The sequence below is a fragment of the Alligator mississippiensis genome, chromosome 2 (assembly GCF_030867095.1).
Source record: "Alligator mississippiensis isolate rAllMis1 chromosome 2, rAllMis1, whole genome shotgun sequence".
Taxonomy (NCBI): Eukaryota; Metazoa; Chordata; order Crocodylia; family Alligatoridae; genus Alligator; species Alligator mississippiensis.
Window position 1 is genome coordinate 269,745,891 of NC_081825.1, and position 22,622 is coordinate 269,768,512.

Here is a 22,622-nt window from a genome sequence, read left to right on the forward strand (position 1 = left end):
GCCTGCCCTCACGGTCTAAAAATAAAAATATCCAGTACATCTGCTTCCTGAGACCCTGCCTTTACCCCAGGAAAAGCTAGCAGTATCACAGTACAAGGACTAAATGGCCACCCTCAACACTGCAAAGCACCCCCTGAACTGCCCAACGTGCCTGGAGGGCGGGCACTGTCTGCTGGAGGACTGCATGCTCAAACTCCAATGACAGATGTATCCACACCAAAAACTGGAAGAGCCACAGGTCATTGTTGGAGCTGGCCCTGGCAGGCCAGTTCCTGTAGGTCTTGAGGATGGCCATCTTTGCCTGGCCAAGGAAGAAGTTGGCCAGACAGATGACACCTCCCTTAGCCGCCCAGGTAGGGGAGGGAGAACAAGTAAATGGCCTCTGAGAAGATTAAGTCTAGCACCTCAAGTAAGGTGCAGCAAAACTGCCGGGGATATCTGAGGAAGGCATGATAAAGATCCTCCTCCACTCCCCCTGGGCAAAAGGGGCAGTGAGAGTACCGGTGGTGAGTATTCCATGTAGCAACCGCCACTGGAGGTCACCAGTTTTTTTGGATATGGGGGGTTTTTAAAGTGTGCACCACATGAAGGGGGCTGAAGTAAGCACCGGTACTGCTATGTGCCTCTGACACACTGTGTTGAGCCGAGTGACAAGGATGTGGGCGTGGTGGACCCAAATCACCCACAGATTCAGGGCCTTCTGGGGGAGCACATCAAAGAGGATCCTGGTACCACTGTCAGGAGACATGGGGAGAGCCAGTTAGGTGCCAGGTCCACCACCCAGACTACTGTCCACAACTGGGACTATGGGAAGTGTTACAAAGGGCTCACCCAGTACATCCCTGGCAGGGAGGGCTCTCCATACTCAGAGGAGCTTCTCCAGGGCAGCTACTGCATCATCTGGGAGAATGGCTGGCATATCCCTTAGGAAGTGGACAGCACAGTGGACTGAGTGCATGCCCAAGCAGGTGCCCAGAACCTTGGCTGACACCCAGTCTGACTAGGTCATGTCGAAGAGGTGTCCCAGCCAAATGGTATGTGACAAAATGAGGGAGTCCACAAGGCTGCTAGAAGCAAGGCTTGGTGGGCTGTGCTACAGGGCTGGGTTATGGACCAGGGGCTCCTGCAGTAATTGTGGAAATTGCAGATGCTGGGCCTGGGGCAGGAGGCAGAAAGCAGCTCTCCAGGCCCACATCATGCTTCGGTAGAAGGGTGGGAGGACACCCCAGTCCAGGGTGGTGGGATCTAGAAGGAAAAGCTCCCAGTCTAAACCAAGGCTCACACCTGGTACAAAAACAAATTAGCTAGCTGTCACCAGGGAAGGAGGACCTCGCTGTAGAGGAGCCTTTGGAGGGCCTGCAGGCAGAAGGCTGCTACCCTGCCCACTAGGTAAACTAAGCCCTGGCCCCCCTCTGCCACTGGCAAATAAAGAATGGCTTGGGGGAGCCATCCCAAAAGAAGTCCACAAGAAATCTCTGGAGCTTCTCAAGCAGGTCCAGCAGGGTGGTCCAGCACAGTGCAATGGTGCCTCAATGTCGCAGCTGCCAGGTTGCTGACAATAAGGACCCACCTGCAGTAGGAAAGGCTGGGCAGACACCAGGGCCATCGCTGTAGGCATGCTACCACCTCAGCACCAAGGTCCTCCTAGTTCCGTGCCGAGAAAACAAATGGCCTGAGGAACAACCCCAGGAACCTGAGGCCCTCCTGATGCCAGGCAAGATCCCCAGGCAAGTCAGGGGGGAGGCAATTGACCCAGGGACCAAGAAGGAGGGTGTCACTCTTGGTCCAGTTCACACAAGCTGAGGAGGTGCACTTATAGGCTTCCTGACAGGTGACCAAGGACTGGACATCACCCTGGGTGCTGATAAGGGCAGTCATATCATCTGCATATGCTGTCAGCCTGACTGACAGGCAGCCCATTGAAATGGAGGCAGATGGGAGAGTTAGTCCAGTCAGGTACCAGCACAGTGCATGGAGTAAGGGCTCAATTGACAAAGCGTACAGCATTCCCGACAGAGGGAAGCCCTGGCAGATGCCCCTGCAGGCCAGGAATGTGGCAATGTTTGAAATGTCCTGATACAAGACCCAGAGGGCAGAGGTGAAGACAGGCCCAAAGCCAAAGGCCTCAAGGGTCCAAAAGAGGTAGTCATGACTGACCCGATCAAAGGTTTTCTCCTGGTCCGAGGAGACGAACCCAATGTTAAAACCAAAGAGGTCTTCAGCCATCAGCAAGTCTCAAAGCATGAACAGATTGTCCTGAATGGTCCTGCCTGGCACGTAGTAGCTCTGCTCAGGGCCGATGATGGAAGTCATAACAGTGAGCAGCCGGTTAACCAAAGCCTTGGCTAGGATCATGTCATCAGTACACAAGAGGGACAGTAGTTGCCAGTTCTTGATGCAGCCAAGGTCTCCTTTCTTAGGCAGCACAGTGAGAACCACTCAGTGACAGCTGGTTGTCATTGTCTGGTCTGCGAGGCTCTCATGAAAGACATGTAGGAGGCAGGGTTTGAGGAGAGGCCAGAAAGTCTTATAAAACGCTGCAGGAAATCCATCAATGCCAGGGGCTTTGCCCGAGGTGAGGTCACTGACAGCAGGCATGAGTTCCTCCAAAGACAGTTTTCACTCAAGATGGTCAACCTCTGATGACCAAAGCCTAGGGAGGCCATCATGTACGCACCTAGCAGACTCTAGGCAAATCGGTTCAGCTGCAAACAGTTCCTGGTAAAAGGCCTTGGCCTTGGATCTCAACAGGATCTGTGAGTGTTTGGCCATCTGGGGTCTTAAGATGGTCAATGACCTTCTGTGCAGCTCGTTGTTTCTCAAGGCTGAAGAAGAAGTGAGTCAGGGCATCTGTCTCTGCCAGTTCTTGGCAGCGGGCACAGACCCTCACACCCCAGGGTGTACTCTCTGCCAGCTCTCACAGAGGTTTCTTGCAGAGCTTAAGGCTCTTGAGCAGCCCTGCATCATGACCAGCATCATACAGGGCCACCTCAAGCTGCATCACATCCTCCTTCAACTCCTGAACATGGCGGTGAAGCTCACTTGTTGCCAACTGTGTGTACCACTTACAGAAAACTATAATCTGCACCTTTCCAACATCACACCACTACTGCTTCCAAGAGGGAAAGGTGACTCTTGTGGCCTCCCATGTCTGCCAGATGTGAGCAAAGCAGTCACGGAAGTGAGTGTCCTGCAAGAGACTAGTGTTGAGGCACCAGTAGGGCAACCAGGAATGTGTCCTGCCAGGAAGGCTCAGAGCACAAGAAACCAAGCTGTGATCTGATAGTCCTTCTGGGGTTATGTGGCTGCTGTGCAGGAGTGGTAGGTGGTGCCTGGAGACGTACAGGCAGTCAAGGAGTGCCATGGAGAGCCCACCAGCAATCGCCTTCAGCCAGGTATACTACCTTGCATCAACATGGAGATAGCGCCAGATATCAACAAGGTCTGCTGCCTCTAAAGTAGTCCATTTCTGAGCTAAGGATGGATGGGGCTCTGGCCCATTCTGGTCAAGACATGCATTGAATGTGCAATTAAAGTACCTGCCCAGGATGAAAAGGTAATCATCATCAGCTGTGCTCTCAAGATGTCAGCCAGTGTCTCAAAGAAGGCAGTCCGTTCTCGTCCAGCAGTGGGTTCATAGATGTTAATAAGGAGAAGGTGATGTTGTGTGAATTGGGTGTGAATGGTGAGCAGGTGGCCAGGGATGACCTCTTGGACTACCTCTGAGTCAGGTGTCAGCTGTGGTGACAGAAGGATCATGACCCCTGCTCTGAGGGAGGTGCCATTACGCAATAAACTGTGGCTCTTCCAGGTGGTGTGCCAGTCAGCTTAAATAGATTCATCAGTGTGTGTTTCCTGCAGAAAGGTGATGTCCAGCCTTTTCTGGTGCAGGAAATCAAAGAGTATTGTCTGCTATACAGTGTCTCTGCAGCCACTGGCATTAAGAGATCCAAAGGTTGTGGCAGCCATGCCTGAAGGAGTAGAAGGCAGGGACAGGAAAAGCCAAAACAACAAAGGGAGAGCTAACAAGGAGGAGGAAACATGCAGGACAGGGAAAGACCTGGCCTTCAACTCCCCAGCTGGCGCCTCTCATAACAAGCACCCAACATCACCCACAAGCTTGCTAAGGTGAAAACTATAATGTTGCATCCCTGGATTGGAGTGCAGCACCACTGCTGCAGCATTAGCAGCACCTCAAATGCCTCAGGGTCTGGGAACCATTTACGTATGTGCTGTGCAACCCTTCACTGGTGCTTGGTCTTATCTAGAAACTCAATGAGGTGTTCAGCAGAGTAGCCAGCACAGGGAGGTTCCTCAGAATCAGGAACAGGTTCCCTCCAGGGTGGGGATCCTCTCTAATGAGAGGGGAACCTAAGCTAATTCAGGGAACACTACCTCCTGAGGGAGGACTTCTGTCAACTCATCCTCAAAAGCAGAATCAAAGTACAACTCTGAGGAGGAGGAGCTCTACACATCAGGCACTGAGAGCCATCGAGTCCTGGAGGGAGCAATCGACTCCTCACCAGGACTCTCAGCATTAGGGCCTGTGGAAGCAGTGTTGTCCAAGGGGTTTTGGGGGTTGACATCAGTCCCTGATCTCTTGGGTGGGGTGCTCTCCTGGGCCAGGCACTCTTGCTCCCAGAGCTGCTTGTGGCTCCCAGAGGGTCCAACCTCCATATTAACCTCATCAGGCTCAAGAATTTGAGAGGCAGGGGGAGAGCCATCGGGGATGCCAAGGAGGCAGGCAGAGGGGGGCCCCTGCTCATTAATCTCACTTCCCCTTGAAGTGATGGGGAGGTCTTGAGGGGATAAGGCCTTTTTAAAAGACCCCTTGTTTTTTCTGGGACTTGCCCTTCCAAGCCCCCTGAAGGGGTGGAAAAATGGGGGCCAGGTCCACTGCCACAGAGTTAGCTGACTCCGAATGAAACAGGGAGTGACTGGGAGAAAGGCCCTTCCCCACCACCCCACAGAGCTGCCACACCAGAGGTGGATGAGCCACCATTGGACACAGCCACAGGAGGCTCTGCTGCCGCTGGCTTCCTTTTAGGGCATTGGGTAACCAGGCGAGACCTGCTACCACACTGAAAACATGAGGTGTCCCCAGTGGTGAGGTAGATCTCATACCGCTGCCCGTCAATCATTAAGGACATGGACCGAGGCAAACCCTGACCCTCCCTGTTAAGCAGCATGAACAGCTGCTTTTTAAAGAATAGGACATGCCAGAGCTCAGGGACGTTGCTGCCAAGCAGCAGTCTATGGACTGGCCCTGTAGCCATGCCATAAGGGCACAGGCAGTTTGTGAGGTCATTGTCTGAGAGAAATGGAGGCATGTTTGAAGCTACCACACAAAGAGATGGTGTGTCTAGAGGTGTTGCGAGGCAAAAAACATCCCTGACCAATGTACCTGCTACCACAACCTCATTTACTAAAGCAGGGGAGCTGAGAAAGATGATGGGGACTGAATTCACCGGGGCAGCATACAGGCTATGTTTGCAGCCTATGAGCACCCCCACAGCAGCAGCACACTTCTCCACTCCAATGGAGGGAGGAGCATAAAACCAGAAACCAGTGCTCCAATCCAGAGGGGCTGAAGCCCCAGCAGTGAACTGCTGAGAGCTGCCTTCAGCCATTCCAGCACAAAACGGGTTAACTTTGTAAGGAACCATGGGGTGGGGGATGGGAAGCCTTCTGGACACACAAACAAACTAGCCCCAGGGGAGAGGAGAAAGGTAAGCAACATGGCAGGGAAGGGAAAACAATACAGAGCAGAGTAGCTGCAAGGAGAGGGAGGGGAGATAAAATACAACTTGAGGGAGAGGGAGGGGGAGGGGGAGGGGGAGGGGGAGGGGAGGTGGAGAGGGTGACTGCTGGAGAAAGGACTTAGCAAAGGGAAAAAAGGCAGGGAAAAGTAATGAAAAGTGGAGGGGGGGCTGCAGTGGGAAAGGGATCAGACTGTTTGGGGGAGCGAAAACAAAGCAAGAGAAGGAGAAAGGCTCACAAAACAGGGAGAAGGTCTCAGAGCTCTGAGCAAACACTCTTGTCAGTGCCCATTTTGAAAGAAAGAAAGAGAGAAAGAAAATAACTTTAGGTGCTTAAAATGTAACTTGACTGGAATTTAGACAGTTAGGATCAAGTGAGTGAGCAATCCTGTTCCCACCCACACCAAGGGGTTACCTACACCACAGCAGCAGTGGGTACCAGCATCATTGGGATCAAGCATGCCCCACCCACTCAAAGCTGCAGGCACAGCCCATGTTTGCTAAGGAGGTTGCTTCAGATTTATCCCTTTGCATCTGCTCTTGAGCCTTTGGTCTCTAAATAGCCACAGTGGAAAAGCCCAGAGCAGCCTTACTGATGAATTTACAGTGGGTGCAGGGTGGGTGGGATATGCTTGAGCTCATCCTTGCTGCAACCTGCTGCTGATGCTATTATGTAGACAAACCCCAACAGGCCATAGCACCTAATTTTTTTGCACTTACTTGTGTTTCAGAATTTTGCTACTGTATGTACTCAAAATTTCTGGCCTTTTGACCAAGTTGAGTGTTTCAGAATCTGTCTCACATATCATGCATGAGGTACCCCCTACATAAGGCATATTCAGACAGAGTCAAAGCAGACAGCTCTGTACCTAAGGCAGCACAAGCTGCCACAGTGATGATCACAGCAGCGCAATCACCTGCCACTACCAGCTGTTTTTGTGCCCTCCCCTTCTCCCCCCACTGAAACACGCAGGGGCCCGCAGGAGGGTCAACAATGTGGCAGGAGGGGTGGCATTGCAGCAGGAGGGTCAGAGATGCCTCGGATGTTGTGGGAGAAGCGGTGGCCCGAAGAGGCAAAAACACCGTTTTTGGGTCTCTCAATTAACCAGCATATTTTGTTATCCGGCACCCCTCGTTTCCCATGGGCGTCAGATAACAAAGCTTTTTGCTGTATCTCCATTCAGTATATATGGAATTTAGGCACCTAACTCAAGTTTGTAATTACCTAAAACTGGGTGAATAGGTCACCCAGTAGCTTCATACTCTCTTTTGCTGCTTTCATTTCTTCTTCCAAAGGGTCTGGTTTAATCACAGAAATTAGGAATTCATTTTTATAGGAAACCCTGCTAAAAACAGGTTAAGGTTTGTTGGCTTGCTACTTTGTTTTAAAACAGTAATAAGGAGGTCTACTGGTCAGCACAGAAAATCAAGATTCTTTGTTTTCTGTTACCAAGTTGGTGTGTGACCTTGGGTAAGAGAGTTCACCTTTCTGTATCTCAGCACCCCAGGCATAAAACATATTAATACTGTTTAACCTCATAGAGGTATGAGATTCATGGAATCTTAATTAATAAATGTATGTGAAGTGCTAAGAACTTCAAATAATGGAGGCCATAGAGGCATGGATTATTATTGGTCACTTTGTCTATATATGCTTTTCAAAATATATATCCTCATTTACCTAGCCACTGGGAAATGCTCTAAGTGGAATAAAAAGAATTAAATCATATTTTATGTATCCTTGCCAGTCAAATGCATTTTAAGGACTCTGACAGAGTTCAGCGTAAACCTAACGAAACTGGAATATTTTAATAGTATCAAGGACATTTCCTTTCATTTTAAAGGCAGCTACTAGTATATTGATTAATAGATAATATTTCTTTGTCCCAATAGATTAACTGGGTACAGGAGTTCAGATCCCTTCCAAGTTGTAAAGAGTTTTCTTGTGTGAGATTTTTTTATTAGTTACGACTTTGTAGGGCTGCACTTTCCTTTGTACAACATCTTTCTATAAAAGTGGAGAGCGAGTATCTGTCTCAGTATTGAATCACAGTATCCTCCCTGGGGTTCATCTGTGACTCTGGCAAAGGCAAAAACTGGAGAATAAAGTCAGACAAACATAAGAAATTGTAAGTCAAGTTTTGTAAAAGGAATGTTGTAGAGGACCAAGAAAACGATGAAATACCAAAAACACTGGGAGACATCTCAAATGGAAGCTGTTTTACAAAAGGGAGAAGAAAGTGAGCCAGAGGTTAGGAGTTTGCTAGAAAAAGCTGGAGGTTAGTCCAATAGTTCAGAAATTCTTAAGAATTTCTTGTGGAAGCTCCAAATCCCAAACTGAACCTGAACGCAAATCCAGATCTCCACATAATTTGATCTGAAGCCAAGTCATAGATTGAGCATACCTTCAAAATAATTTGGTAAAAAATTCTGTGCTTCATGCATATCATGTATACATTTCATGACTAATCCACAGATGTATATTTTAATTACAAATCCAAATCTAATCTCTACCAAACCTTCATGTTAGTCCCACCAGTGTCATTTAGACATAGTGATCAGACATATACCTCTGATATTTAGGAAATGTCTACATTTACAGAAGACAAATTATAAACTGTTAATGCTTGAATTTTAAGCATGGCACTCAGTTCTAAAGCCAAAATGCTCATTTATGTTCATGCCTCTTCATTACAACAATGGCCTTTCAAGAGTGGAAAGCATGGAAACTGAGGACAAATAATTAGCAAGGCTCTGTGGAAAAGCTAAGTAGTGACATTTTCATCACTGTTTTCTAGAGTTGCAAAAAAGATGCCATTTTCAAATACCACATCTAATTTAAGAAAAAGACCAAGGCAGTAGCAGTCAAACACCATTGGTCTCCTACTGACTGACACAGCTGATATCAAGAGAGATCATGCTGGGGTAACAATTACATGAAACATAATTGGAAAATATGTCTTTAGTTTTTCTTTTTTTTTTTTTTTTTTTTGCAATCCCATCTTAATTAAAGCTCACTTAAGTCCTTCTGGAAAGAAATACTTTCCTCTAACTGCTGATCATGACATTCTGATGTGTTATGGTTCAAAAATGAGTGTGAGGTGAAGCTTATGGTTCTAGACAGCTACCACTGTGAGTTATTATTGAATGTGTTGTTCCTGAAATATAGGAATCTTAACTGCTTTTTTTCAAAAACAAAGAAATGCAGTGAAAAACCAGAGGTGGGTAAACTAGGTAATATTCCTGGCTCTGTCTTAGATGCCCTGTATGACCTTGAACAAGCCATGTGATTGCTCTGTGCTTCACTTCCCTAGTAATAAAATGGGAATAATTATACTTAGAATGTTAGAATAATAGAAAAGTAGGTCTGGAAGAGAGCTCAGGAGCTCATTTAGTTCAACTTCTGCTCCAAGTATGATCATCTTTATCTAAATTATCCAAGATAAGAGTTTGTCTAGCCCATTCTTAAAAAAATCCAGGAACAACCATCTCACACACAGCTATCGCACATGATGCTGAAAACATCAAAAACACCTCTTAACTTACCACAGGTAAAGCAAGGAAACGAGGGCACTCTCCATGTTCTAGCACTTTTTCTCAACAACCTTTGGTCCATCTTATCTATGCAGTTTGCAAGATCTTTGAGGTAAGGTCTTTTCAAAATTACTAAATGTAGATCAAAGAGAGTCAGATCATAGTAATGAATGATCATTACATCAGGAATGTCCAGACTCCTGCTTCTTGTGCTTGAGAGATCTTTTTTTCTTATTTTCCTCCTATATTTACCTAACACCCCCATTTTCCCACATCTTCCTTTTCAACTATTCTGTGCTGCCCTGCCCATCCCTCCCTCACTACTGGTGTAGTACAATTAGCTGCAGTAGGAAGCTAACTGACAGTTTTTTGGAACATAATAATGTTTCTCTGACCACATTTGTCAGGCAGAGTAGAGAGTGTTGTTGATTGGACTGACTGATGCAGAGGGTTTGTAGTAGACAACTAGTTCCATTTCTATGCACAAAGAGCAAGTGCATGCCTTCAGTCTATATTTAAAAGCAAAAGAGAAAAAGCAACAGGAAAAAACAATATATTGATTAATAGAGTAATCAATATTTTCCTGTGAGAAAGCTGTGTGTGTGTGTGTGTGTGTGTGTGTGTGCTCTCTCTGTGGGCGCTTCTACACATTCATTAATTTATCATTTGCTTAATGAAGTAGTAACTAAATCTGCAATAACTATAGTTACTGCGCAGTAGCGCTGGCGAATGTCTTTTTAGTGACACTGCCACGCAGTAGCCTAATAATGCTGCTCAGTGGCATATTAGCACTGTCCATGCTGTGATGCACTACTGTGCAGTGTTATTAAGCCACTGTGTATAAAGCATCTCCTGTAGATGCACCCTGTAGCATGTTATGAACCTTATCTGAAGGTACCAGAATTTCAGAAAGATGTCCAAATGGGCCAATCACAGCATGTAGAGCAGGAATGCTGTGGAGCCAGCCCTCAGGGCCCCATCCTGTTGCATGGGGCTGGTTCCAGCCCATGGACCAGCCCCGCACCACTCATCTGGCCCACAAAGCCAAAAGGTTGAAGAATATTGTCTTATATAATTTCCATCCTACTTTATCAAGAGGTTTGGAAAATATGAACCTGATTTAGATATGCATGTAAATATCTGTAAGCTCATACAAACCCTGTAAAATGAAATTATTGTGTGGAGGCATTTTATCCTCCTTTCTACAGAAATTGTGTCTATATTGTATTTTAAATAACTGGCACTGATTTCCTTGGTCAAGAGCATCACCTTCACATATTAGTAAGAAATGGCTACTAAAAATCTGGCATAACTGGAGTGGGTGAACTGAAGTGGGTGAATAATATCCAATTGGTATCCTATCTTATGTGCTTGCTTATGTCTAGTGGAAAAAATGTAATAACACATAAAGATTAACTTTGTGCCACAAAATGCACATAGGTCCCTTCAATTTTCTTTTTTAGTAGAATTTCCGAGGGGTGGGAACCAAACAACATCAAACATCATGGGTTTCCCTCTCTTTTCTGTGAGAAATCTGTCTTTTGTGTACACTACTTGAGAGAAGGTTCTTTGTTTATGCAGGACACTCTAATAATTAATTTAGTGTTCCCAGATTTCTAGTCAGGGCCTGAGCCATTGGTATAATGTATGAGGTACCCCAGAATGTGAATCCGGCCCTTGTGCTGCCCACCTGTTCCCAGAAGAAGGGTTGCATATATAAATGTGTGTGTGTATATGTGTGTGTATACCTGTATCTATATCTTCTATATCTATATCACTGTGGTTTAATCTACCTGCCTGTGAAGAAAATCATTTGCACAATGACAAATTTGAATTCTCTTTCCATTTGCAGTGTTCTTGTGATTATGAGACTTTGTACATTTTAACAGACTTGAAGCTGCTTCATTTTTAATATTGAACTGGCAATTTTTAATAATTTTTCAGAAGTAGCGGATCTAGTCTTCAAACATTCTTAGGAGAGCCTGGGAGGGAGGGGAACTGGGGCCTGTTATTTTAGCAAGTTTAATATATACCATTTGAGGAAGTGCATAAAACCAGTGTTACTGAGTGCTGCATAACCTTTTTACCTGAGTAATAAAATTCTAAGCTTCATGAGCTTATTCACAGCCCTGGTGAGAATAAATTCTCTCAGAAATATGTGTGCTGCCTTTACAATTTTTTTCCTGGAATGTGCAATAGTATGTGATCTCGTGAACAGTGCCTCTTAGCATATGTGTGAATTAAGGAATCTTGACAGGTGTGGGCCTGACAGCATGGGACACTGAAGTCTCCTCTTTAACCTTATAAAAAGTATGAAATAAGGAGTGTCAGGGCAAGCATTTCCATATAAGATACACCTGAATCCTGACGGCCAAGAGACCATTTCTGGAGGTGAGACAATACTCTTCATTTGTCTTGGTACTTAGATTCTCAGCAGTGACAGACAGTTGTAGTTATTACCACCTTAGCCTTGGAAATGGGTTAAGTTTAGACAGTGCCAAATCAGCATGCAGTCTTGAAATAGTAACATTGAACCATTTTTTTAATGTACTCCTCTTATCTTCCAGGGATTTAAGAAAGTTTCAGCTATTTTTGAATCCTTGGTCTTTCTGCTAAATATTTGTATTACCTGTGTTTATCTTTATGCTAGTGACGCATCCAATGAGGAACTAAGCAGAAATGCTTTGTCTTTCTCCTCCTCAGACAGCAGAGAGAGCTCTACATCTGGTATAGAGGTCCTCCTGCACTAGTGCTTCAGACAGCTCAACCACACCAAGCAATACTGACTCCAGCCCAATATCTGTAGACTCAAGTGATATTAAAAAAAATTCCCAAAGGGAGTAGAATTTAAAACATAAAATTCAGAGCTTACAGCAGTGAGTCTATTCCCCCTATGGGAGGATATGAATTAATGTAAAAGTAAGAAAGAAAATGAAAAAGATACCAGGAGAAAAATAAAGAGCCTACTTTGGTATGAAAATGTGTCATGACTGGTTACTCCAAAAAGGTGCATTCCCTCAGGAGACCAAAACATTTGAGAAAAGAATTAAAATATCTTCTGCAGGAATAGGGAAGCTTTCAACCAAGCACAGCATAGAGCTGAATGAGCCTAACCATGCCATGACTCTCTGAAAGTACCCTTAACTCTAAGGTAAAGGCTAAAAAGGAGGAAGTGGAGGCTTTGGGAACCAGAGGAAGGAGAAGAACAAAATACTTGACATCTAAGTGGAAGAATGGATGGACCCTTCATTTGCTAAATAATCCAAGAGAACGAAAATATGTAAAAATATTTTCTACTACCTGAGGTTGAGTCCAGATGAATGTGGATGTGTGGTATGGGGTGCCACAGACCTGTCTGCAGCACCATACACTACACATGCAGATTTTCCCTGTGCTCCTACCTTGCAGTATGTGGGGGCGGGGGTGGGAGGGGGAAGATTGCCATTCAGTGACAAAATTTGATACTAGGACATCCCAATTAAACAAACAAACAAACAAACAAACAAACAAACAAACAAAAAAACACTGCAAAAAGTGGCACAGAAACAGAGCCTGGCCATCCAGAGACAAGATCTGGCTGCTGGCCAGACTCTGTATGGCTGGATCAGTGCTACTGCTACCCCAGGAGCCCCCCAGTACCCCAGGTAACGCTATCAGGACCATCACAGGTGCTATCCACAGCCTTCCCCACCCAGTTAGGACAATTTGGTGAGCACTGGAGCACATATGCAGAGGTGTGCCCTGGAGCACAAGGCACTGTCACAAATGTGTGCCACTGCTTTTTGTGCCCCCTGTAAATGCAAATCTCTACACATGGGGATGTGCTGTATGAGGTGAGAAATTCTGTGAAAGATGTTTGATGCATCAGAAATGTTTTGGCAGGTATTCTTAGAAAAACAGGATTTATTTATGCTTTTTCAACACCCTTTTGGAAGTCTCTGTTTCCTCAGGCAGTCATTTGTGCTTTATTCAGTAGATTAGGTATTTTACCAGTCAAAATAGCAACCTTTTGATTGTGGCAGTTATAATGTCTATATAATGGTGTTTTGATCAAGGGAAAAACAAAAGAGCATGACCAAATGATCTGAACAGTCTTTGATACAGGACCTCTGAACTAAAGTTAACCAAACAAAAATAATATATTTGAGGGAAAAGTTAAGAGATCAGGCTGTACAGGAAGATCATAAGCGTAGACCATAACCAATAAAAGAGAAAAAGGCATGCAAAGGTTTCTTGAAATGGGGAATTATGTAAGGAATAGTTTATGTAATCTAGCTGCCCAAGTCAGGGTACCTAGCTGATGAGGTGATGCAGCCTGAGATCACAAATGAGCCAAGATGTCCAATGGGGACATGGGATAGAAATGTTAATAAGGTGTTTGAGATACTGAAGGAATTAGAGTCCCCTCTCCCAAGTTATCAGTACAGTAAATGTAATATTAAATTGTCCATATTTGCTTCTAAAAAAATCAGAAATTTTATAACAGAATAGTCACAACAGGAAGCCGCTAATTTATGCATCGTTGGCACTAAAAAAAATGGACTGTCTCTATATTCATTAGTTCCTCACTGTAAATATATTTGTCTTTATTAGCAAAAGGGCCTTAGTAAACCCAAACCTCCAATAGATTTTTTTCTTCAACAAAAGTATGCTTTATGATCTGGATATAAACCTATGCGATTTGATCATTTAGCATATACATGCTTTAGCATGTATGAAAAAACACAGTGGTACATCAGTCTTCTACGGTAGGGACAGAAATCACACAAAAACTGTATAAGTGATCAGAAATTGGTTCAAATCTGTAATACAACAGATGCTAAGTGCACCTAGGCCACTTTCAAGATGGCCAGTGTGTGGGCCGGGGGCGAGCCGGGCCCGTCTTTGCGCGCGTGGGCTGTGGCCAGCAGCCCGGGCACGCAGGGCCGGAGCAGACCGTACGGCGGCAAGGCACGCACAGGCTAGAATTAGTCACAGAGGCGTAATGGTTGATTTAAAGATTATTTACTTACACCCAAGATGGTTGCGGTGTAGGCTGGACAGTTTCCAGGTGCAGCTCCACTTAAATCCTCGTTGGAGGACTACGACAAATTCGGTTCTTTGGCCCCGGAGTTGTTAAGGCTTCGCGGGTTCGGCAATTTCTTTCCCACGGAGTTGTCGAAGTTCCATGGGTTTGGTTCGGCTCTCTGGCCCCGGAGTTATTAAAGCTCCGTGGGTTCAGATCTTGAGTATATAGGAAAGGGATACGTCTAGGATTGCGCTCAGCGACGGGGAGAGGCCAGAGGCAGTTTAAACCTCTGTTGCCTTCTTAAGAAATGCGTTGGGTCCGTGAGGATCCGCAGCGCTTAGAGATCTTCATGCTCTCTAAGTGATTTCTCTCCAACTTGGGCAGAAGCCACCCAAGCTCTTTATACGGCTAGCAAGGCAATCGCTAGCCGCCACGTGTGCATGTATTAGAATCGGCCAATAACGTGGCACGAATCTTCATACAAATGGCGGGAACTCCTTTGCACCGTGCATCTCCGAGATGCAAAAGAAATGCACCATGCAAAGAAAGCTACAAATTTGGCGGGAATACTCCGTTGCACCGCAGTTCTCTTCTGCAGCAGAGAACTCCACCATGCAAGGAAGCTGCAATTTAGCAGGAACATAATTTAGCGATGCCGAAGCACACACAAACAAAAACTCACAACTTTGGGTTGTGACATCCCCCCTTGCTGAAAGCATAGCCAAATTATGCTATACACTCATCACTCTAGAACCTTGTCGTGAGTCGTCAAATGAACAGATAAGCAGACAAACAAATAAACAAACATAAAATTCGCTGCCCTGGGATTAAGTTACATAATAATCAAGAAACAATAATTAACACAAATACACAATCTGATTCATAACAAAATTGCACGATCAAGGCTTCAGTGGGCGTCATGGCAAAGTCGTACGTCAGGCCCTCACTTCTTTCGGTGATGTCATCCCTCTCAGGGCTCCTCTTCGCCATGCACTCTGAATCTCGGATCTGTAAACAGAAAACTCTCAAAAAATAGATTAATGATCTTATTCAACAAACTTAAACAATTTTCATGGCTCAATTGGATGAAATCGTTGAGGATCCATCATCTGGCTCTTCTAAATAATGAAAACCTAACTCATAAGCCATTTGCCATTGGCCTGCGTCTCCTAAAATCCAAAGCTGCCGCTTGTTAAGTCCGGAACGATGTAGGAGAAATCCAAACATGTATCGCTCCTCTAGGGTTCTCGGTGGCAGTGGTGGAAGATCGGATTCACGACATCTGGTGCCTTGAGGTCCGGTCGGGTGTCAACAGTCCCGATCAAGAGACAATCTTGGCTCCATCAGGATAGGCAGTCGTGACAACTGACAAAGAAGATTACTCACTAATCACGTTTAAATTCCATGGCCATGGTCTTATTTGCTGGAGTGATGTTAGTCCCAGCGCAAATGCTCTGGGGTTCCAGGCACAGTACGAGACGCCGATGATTGCTAGCATAAGATGCTCTGTGCCGGTATATTCTGGTCGTCCTGTATGCCATACGTGGGCTTTCTGACTAATTAGTCCTGCAACAAGTGCTGGCAGTGGAATAGGCCAGTGAGTATTAACTGTTATCATGTCAGTGTCAGTGACATGTCCTCTACTCCATGAAGCTTGTCTGACTAGGAAGCTTGCTTCTTCCTGGTTCAGCAAGTCGGATCCAAGTTCCATGACTAAACGTCCTAACCATACAGCTAGAGTCTCTTCAGGTTGAATTCTTGATGCTCTACACAAATCCTGCAACTCAGCTCTGGTGCGAGCATAGTAGGCAGTGGCAATTTGATCAGTTGTTGTTGTAGGGAAAGCTGTTCTTTCAGGAGCTGATGCTGTTATAGGCTGAACTGCTGCCGCGGGAGTCACTGCTGCTGTTACTGCTTCAGGCAGCAGGGGTGGATGCACTCCTCCGCTTGACTCTCTCCTTCGTCAGCAGGAAGGTGTGGTCGGTAGAGGCGTCGCTGCGTCACTAGTGGGGGTTGCCGGCAACAACGCTGCGTCAATGGGCGGAGTCGCTGACCGAACTCTCGCGGGTTCTTCCGAAGCTCCACCCTTCTTTTCCGGTTCCTCCACGCAGTCTCCCTCTTGCTCGGCGCCATCTTGGACCGGCGTTTCAGGCTCCCTTTTCTCAGCCGCTTCTTTGACCGCTTGGATAGCCATCTGCAGCTGGGCTTTCAAACTTAAATTCTTCTGCATTAGATTCATTACAGTACGAAAAGTTGCACTGCATTCTCCCCCCTTGTCGTACCACGGGGCCACCCTCTCATCTGCGGCTCGTTCCTCCGTCTCCAGATCTTCACGGAGCTCGGATGGTAGCTCGCAACCCCTTAATCTAGCCGCCATGAGGGAAGGGAACTGGCCGATCAACTCCGGTTCTTCACTCTCCCGAGCATATCGTAGGCATCGGGCACACCCCCGGGTGAAAGTTGGGTTCGTTTCGCCCGCCGGGTTGGGTCCAGTGAGGGACACAGTATCGAGGGGCCTAAACAGGACCCGCTCGTCTCTTATTATACACCCGAACGCCGCGGGGAGCAAATACACTTCCCTCTCTCTCGGGGCTCTGTCTTCGGAGACTCCCTCTTCTCCTTTCAGCAACAGGTGTCCGCTGACAAATTTTTCACCCGTTCCGCCCTCCTGGTGGTAAGCGATATGCGCCTCCAGTTCCTCAAAGCTTTTCACTTGGCGTTGGTTATCGCGCCAAGGGCAGTTCTTAACCAATTCTAGCTCTAGCGTGTCTCCTCCTGATCCCATCCTCGTGGCCATGTGCAGGCCGGGGGTGAGCTGGGCCCGTCTTTGCGCATGCGGGCTGTGGCCAGCAGCCCGGGCACGCGGGGCAGGAGCAGACCGTACGGCGGCAAGGCACACACAGGCTAGAATTAGTCACAGAGGTGTAATGGTTGATTTAAAGATTATTTACTTACACCCAAAATGGTCGCGGTGTAGGCTGGACAGTTTCCAGGTACAGCTCCGCTTAAATCCTCGTTGGAGGACTATGACAAATTCGGTTCTTTGGCCCCGGAGTTGTTAAGGCTTCGCGGGTTCGGCAATTTCTTTCCCACGGAGTTGTCGAAGTTCCATGGGTTTGGTTCGGCTCTCTGGCCCCGGAGTTATTAAAGCTCTGTGGGTTCGGATCTTGAGTATATAGGAAAGGGATACGTCTAGGATTGTGCTCGGCAATGGGGAGAGGCCAGAGGCGGTTTAAACCTCTGTTGCCTTCTTAAGAAATGCGTTCTTCACTCTCTCTAAGTGATTTCTCTCCAACTTGGGCGGAAGCCACTCAAGCTCTTTATACGGTTAGCAAGCCAATCGCTAGCCGCCACGTGTGCATGTATTAGAATCGGCCAATAACGTGGCACGAATCTTCATACAAATGGCGGGAACTCCTTTGCACCGTGCATCTCTGAGATACAAAAGAAATGCACCATGCAAAGAAAGCTACAAATTTGGCAGGAATACTCCGTTGCACTCGAGTTCTCTTCTGCAGCAGAGAACTCCACCATGCAAGGAAGCTGCAATTTAGCGGGAACATAATTTAGCGATGCCGAAGCACACACAAACAAAAACTCACAACTTTGGGTTGTGACAGCCAGAACTGGTTTAAAATAAACCAGAATGGATTTATTATGGGCGCTTATACACATGACAGTCACAATGTACACATGATGCAAATTTCCCTTTGTATGGTTTCATGGCATCACATATTACACATCACACATTACATCCTGATGCAGATTAATTTGCAACATTGCAACTTGGAACATTGCATCCATTAATCAGCTTGCCCCCCACCTGCAGGAGAGGCAAGCAGGCTTTACCAAAAAAAAAAAAAAAAAGGATCATGCTCCTCACCACTTTTGCCTTCAACAGGCTTCTGTGGCCAGCAGGACACATGGGATCACCCTAGAATAGGATGGCTTGCTCCTGGGGCACTTCAGGAAGGTGAAAGGAGGGTGGCTGGGTGTGCTGGTAGCTAGAGAAGGCGGGGGGATGGTTTATGGGATGCGTGGCTGCCCGGGTAGGCTGCTAGCTTCCCTGAGCCCACCTGGGCTTCCAGCACCCTGTGCACCATCCTCACCACCTTCTCTGGCCACCAACACACTGAGCCACCTTCCTGCCACCTCCCTGCATTGCCCCATGGGCAAGCTCGTCTGTTCCCAGGAGGCTCCAGGCATCCTGCCAGCTGCATGAGCCTGCTGAAGGCAGAAGTGGTGAGGAACCTGATCCTTTTTTTTTCTAGAGTTTGCCCACCTCTCCCATACCTGGGGGGTGAGCTGACAGATGAACAACACAGATTAATGGCCCCCTGGCCATGGGAGAGGTGGGCAGGGTCCACCAAAAAAAAAAGGATTGGGCCCTTCACCACTTCTGCCTTCAGCAGGCACTTGCAGAGACCAGGAAAATAACATATAAACAGTGATAGAAAAATAAAACCCTCCATTTCAATTAAAAACTCATCGTTTCAATTTAGGGTGGCATAGAATGCAACCCTAATGACTAAAATCCCATCATGTATACAAGCACCCAATTATCAGACTTAACTGCTTTAGTTTAAATCAGTTTATTGAACTTCTGTCTCAGATCCCCTCCCAATTCAAGTTAACTCACAGTCCCTAGCATCCAAGAAGTCTTTGCACCTCCCCCTATACCCCCCCTCTCCTTTAAGGGTGGGTGGGCTAGCTTTGGCCCAAGCTTTTTGCTTCAGCTAAGCAGGCAGGCATGCTCTAGCACCCCCCAGCTTCTGGCCTGGGCCGCTGCAGGAGTGTGGCTGCATTTCCACAATCAAAAGTTAATGTCTGTTCACTTGGTTTTTGGTTCAGTCTATGCAGATTAGATTAACCTGTGAAGACTAAATTAATTCAGCCTCCAGCTTTTTGACTATCTGTACAAAGCCCTAAAATCAAAACCAACCAACTCCCTCAGCTCCTCCCAATCTCCCCCCACCCCCACATCCCCCTATTGTTGTATATGTGAACTCTGATTGCCAGATCTGCTACTGCAGTGATATGGAAGGCCAAGTTTAAGTTCCTAGTTACTATTATCAATATGAGGAAGAGACCTCATTAAAGGATGGGATTTTTTGTGATTCTTTAGATTAGGAAATGCAATAAATGTAAGATATTGAGGGATTGAATAAAGTCTAAGAAAATGGCCCAATACATTTTTTACTTGGTTAAAATAAAGAGTGACATTATGGAATCTGTTATGGTTTGCTGCACATGCAAGAACTACAGGCCAAATCAAATGAAAAAAAGCTCTTGTTTGGTGGCATAGAAAAATTGCCATGCCAAGCCAAAGAAAGCATAGTTTTACTTACACTGATTGCTAAACCAAAAGCTATTTACTGATCCTGTATTACTATACCCATTTCTGTGACATTGTGCTACTAGAAGATATTACAGATAAACAGTCACTGTATGGAGTTGATAGGGAGTTGCATATCAACTCCATTTTTATTAGACTGGTATACTTGACTGTAATCCCTGACAGAGGACCACAGCTTTGTGGACATGAGTTTAAACAGTTTGCAGTGACATAAAACTTTAGGCATGTAACTGTTATACCTATTATTCCAAATCCAGCATTTTGGAGGAAAAAAATGGTGTCAAAATAACAAAGCCTTCAGTAAAAAAGACAGTCAATCTCAGATCTGCATATAGAACTATTAAATTACAGAATGCCACCAATGAAGTGCAGATTGTTACCTGCTGACATTCTGTTCAACAGAAAAACAAAAACAAGAACGTCTGAAATGATAGAAACTGATATCAAAGCCACAGGGGACTTTCATACGCACATAAAAAAACAGACAGGGAAAAATAAAACCTTCAGTATGATTTGAGATCGTGGGTGCCACTCTCCATGAAGTGATAGAGCATACATTTATAATGTGAAACAATTATCACAAACAACAGTGGTATCTCCAGAGTTAGCCCACAGACACATGCTAAAGACAAATAGATGTCACCTTCTTCAAGTCCTAGAAGCGGGGGGCGTGCATTTTGTTGACAGCTTGGTTTGAAAAAATGGGATGGCAATAACAAAAGCAGGTTAAGATGGCTGAGCTACACAAATGACACAGCCAACGTTAATGGAGTTAACAGTACCTTACAACAGTGTGTTGATATCTTAAGAAAGACCCGGAGGTCCATATGACAGGGCAGGCACTAAACACTAGCTGAACTTCATTAGTAGATTATTGAGGTGTCATTGACATTTGTGCTTTGTAAATATTGATAATTGTTGTTATTGTTATATTTGGGTGAAAAGGGAAGTTGTGGAGAACTCCACATTTAAGAAGTGATTGCAAAAGCTAGTTGGAACTCACAGGCTCATGTCAGACAATCTTGATCAATTAGGACTCAGACAATGAATGAAGCAGACTTCAGTCAGACTCCTCAGCTAGAAGTGATTGCCAAGTGCAACATTAATGACTGATAAATCTTTGAGTAATCAGAGTTTTTTATTGTAAGTTCTTTGGGGCAAAATGTTCTCTGTTCCTTTCTCCGCAATGCACTATGCAGACTTGTGCTTCTGGACAGCCATTACCATTAACTATAATCACAGACATGATTAAAATTTAGACATGCTTAAAACTTTATTTCAGAACTATTTTTCAAAGGATTTTTTTGACTAAGATATGTGTTTTGTTTTATATTGTTTTATTTCCTAAAGTGTCTGATTCCTGCAGAAGATGTCAACTGAAAACTTGAAAGCAGATAAATGAAATGAAAACATAACAAACATCAAGAACTCTGTAGGTTTTTAAGGAAAGCTTGCCAACTTTCTGGGCTTCGGATCAAAAGTCATGCATTTCTTTGGAAAACTTAGACTTCTTTGATTTTATCAAATCCTCACCCTCTTCTTCCAACTGCCTCTAAAATTCCACAATATAGCCTTATACTTAAAAAGTAATCATTGTACCAGAGGTTTTGTTCTGTTAAATCTAGGAAGTTGATGACTTTTAAATAACAACTGGGTGTGTCTACACGAGATACTACATGCAGCATTGGCAGGCACCAACTGTGATATTGCCGCTACTGCGCAATAGGGTTGAAAACGACCCAGGCACCACTGGGATTGTGCAGTACTGGTGGGTACTACACAGTCATTTAGTACTTGCTAAACCAAATACTAAATGACTGTGCAGTATCAACTGTGCAGTCAGGGGCACATCTAGATACACCCACTTCATATCATATTTTGTTTAACAGTGATGATACTGCTAAAACATTTGAGAGGCAAGCAGAGGCATGTGCTAGCTGCCATGGTGCTGGTGGTGACTATTTAGTATTTCATGCCGAAAAGCCAATACCTGGGGCTTTTGTCCCAATCAACACACTGCCACCTCCCTTCGTTACACTACTGGAAGCAAGGATCTTTGTAAGTGATCTTTTATTGGACCAAACATCTCTGGTCCAAAAGAACATTTTTCTTGGACCATCACAGCTACAACATCACCCCCATCTTACTAAAACATTTGATATATTTTGTGAGCAATTTCTGTGTTTCAAGGAAGTATTTGAAAACAGCAAACTGAAATTGGAGAAATGTATTCCTCATGTTATTTTTCCTTCAACGATGTCCCCATTTTCAAGACAAAATGCACTGTTTATACACTCAAATCTCCTCGGAGCATTTCCTTTTGAAAAGGTTACAGTCAACATGACATGTTTTGGTAGCTGCTAAAGGAGCTTTTTGCTACAATGCTTCACATTTAAAAGAAAGTACAAACTTATTACCCTACTCTGAGACTGCAGTGCAAAGAAAAAAGAACAGAAGGGGGAACAGGAGAAGGAGGAGGGTGCAGGGAAAGCCTCAGGAATATCAAGTCCTTGAATGCCCTGTTTTCATATGAAAGCACATGAACAAGAGGGTTTACTTTAGCCACTTAAAACAACAACTAAGGCAGGAAAGATCATTATACAGGAATTAGGAAAACTATGCATTTATAAAACAGTCCCTAATAACAAAGTCATTTATGGAGAAATGCTACCTTGTCTCCTGAGTAGTAAGTGGCTATTTTGTGATGAGGTAATTACTGGTGGTTTGAAATGGACAGATCTATAAAGTTTTCATTGTTGGTGGCAGTGTTGCTCCATAGCTAAATATGTGGAGGGGGGGGGGGGGGGGAGAACTCTTTCTTTTGCATCCTTAGAAACTAGTCAATTTTGGCTAGTGTCAGTTTTGCAAAAAGGCAAAAACTGAAACAACTGCCAATATAGATCTGGAACAATTCCCATAAGTGAATGATCACTTTATGAAAATGACTCTCACTCATAAAAAAGCC